Source organism: Carlito syrichta, unplaced genomic scaffold, assembly GCF_000164805.1.
Source record: "Carlito syrichta isolate Samal-C Ts95f unplaced genomic scaffold, Tarsius_syrichta-2.0.1 Scaffold309624, whole genome shotgun sequence".
NCBI lineage: Eukaryota > Metazoa > Chordata > Mammalia > Primates > Tarsiidae > Carlito > Carlito syrichta.
Genome location: NW_007253720.1, coordinates 226,185 through 227,817, shown reverse-complemented (window position 1 = coordinate 227,817; position 1,633 = coordinate 226,185). Strand labels below are relative to the sequence as shown.

The 1,633-nt window shown below is 46.1% G+C and overlaps 1 pseudogene; it reads left to right on the top strand.

Moving 5' to 3' along the window:
* Positions 1–931: 931 nt before the first annotated feature.
* Positions 932–1,235, top strand: LOC103269880 (annotated as a pseudogene).
* The last annotated feature ends 398 nt before the right edge of the window (positions 1,236–1,633 follow it).

Here is a 1,633-nt window from a genome sequence, read left to right as displayed (position 1 = left end):
GGGTCTCGAACCCACAGGCTCAGGCAATCCACTCACCTCAGCCTCCCAAAGGCGCGGGATTACAGGCTGAGCCACCGAGCCTGGCGAAGTTTATTTCTGTATTTAGAATTCAGGGATCAGAACCTGGTATTACTGGCACTGGTCTGCTCGCCCCTTATATCTCACAGTTAATATTACAAGTTTAGGGTTGCTGGTTGCTATAGATCGAGTACATGATTGACAGCATTGTTCTATACAGTCACATTTTGTCAATTATGGCATTTATGGTCCACACTTTCTGGTGCCAGTTACCAGGGGTAGTCCACAGTTTCTCTTACCAGTAACTCTAGACAGAAGAGTTGATCAAGTTTGCCATTGAGGAAGGGAGTTAACCTAGCCTATCATAAAGTAAAATATTCAATGCAACATATTGTTAATTAGAAGTTATAACAATGCCGGGCTCGGTGGCTCAGCCTGTAATCCCGCACCTTTGGGAGGCTGAGGGGAGTGGATTGCTTGAGCCCGCAGGTTCGAGACCCACCTGGGCAACTTGGCGAGACCTCATCTCTACAATAAATCAAAAATCAGCGGAGCGTGGTAGCACACGCCTGTAGTTCCAGCTACTTGGAAGGCTGAGGCAGAAGGATCGCCGGAGCCCAGCAGGTCGAGGCTGCGGTGGCCGGGAGCGGCCACTGCACTCCACTCTGGGCGACAGAGTGAGACTCCAACTCAAAAAAAAAAAAAAAAGAAGTTATAACGAGCAAAAAATTATACAACTTACAAGATTTATGGTTACATGTTTACTATAATTTTTATTCTGTGACTACTGATAAAATGAGGTAAGTAAAGATTCATTTCTGTCAGCTGAATGAACACAGCCTGCAGTGGAGTTAAGGATTCCTTGAAGTGACTTAGAGGAATGTATAGGAGATAAGGGAAAATGCTTTCCTTTGCTTATTCTCAGGAATGTAGGTACCTGCAGGGACTCTGAATAGGCTGCCTCTTCCCTCTTGCCTGGAACTCCAGCCTCACCTGGCCTCAATATGGACCCCAACTGCTCCTGTGCTGCTGTTGCTCCTGCACCTGCGCTGAGTCCTGCAAGTGCAGAGTGCAGATGTGAGTCCTGCATGAAGAATTGCTGCTCCTGCTGCCCTGTGGTCTGTGCCAAGTGTGCCAAGGGCTACATCTGCAAAGGGGCATCGGACAAATGCAGTGACTGACCCTGATACCAGATGGCGATGGAACAGTGTGTACAAACCCGGATTTTTTGTTTGTTTGAGTGAGAGTCTCACTCTGTAGTCCAGGCTGGAGTGCAGTGACACGCTGCTCCTTGCCACCATAACTTCGACCTGCTGTTCTCAGATGATCCTTCCGCCTCAGCCTTCCAAGTAGCTGAAACTATAGGCACGTGCCACCATGCCCAGGTAATTTTTTTTTTTAATTATAGAGGTGAAGTCTTGCCAAGTTGCCCAGGCTTGGCTTTGAACCCCAAAGTGCTAGGATTATAGGCATGAGCCACTGCACCCGGTTGGAATTTTTTTTTAAAAACAAACCCTGGAGATTTTGCTACACTTATTTTTCTGTGAAATACATGAAAGATGATACAAGTTGTTGATTTAAAAAAATAATAGTTTTGCCTTTTTTTTTTTTTTTT